The sequence below is a fragment of the Propithecus coquereli genome, unplaced genomic scaffold (genome assembly GCF_000956105.1).
Source record: "Propithecus coquereli isolate 6110/MARCELLA unplaced genomic scaffold, Pcoq_1.0 Scaffold36, whole genome shotgun sequence".
Taxonomy (NCBI): domain Eukaryota; kingdom Metazoa; phylum Chordata; class Mammalia; order Primates; family Indriidae; genus Propithecus; species Propithecus coquereli.
In genome coordinates this window covers 4,181,087-4,181,315 of record NW_012149285.1, presented here as the reverse complement: position 1 = coordinate 4,181,315, position 229 = coordinate 4,181,087, and positions in this window count along the sequence as shown.

Sequence of the window (229 nt, the reverse complement as noted above, 5' to 3'; positions counted from 1 at the left end):
AAAGAAAGAAAGAAAGAAAAATAGTGCAAGAATATCATAATGACCCTTTATGATTAAGGAAATATCACCATGAGTGGTATTTACTTTCTGCAATGGCATCATATCGTACTGTAGAATAGAAATGAAGTTAAAATAACTATAAAGGACATATGGTCTAACTTTTCACGTATGCGGAGATGAGGTGGTTAGCTGGGATTGGCCACAGCATCTCAATGAGCAGCGATTTTCT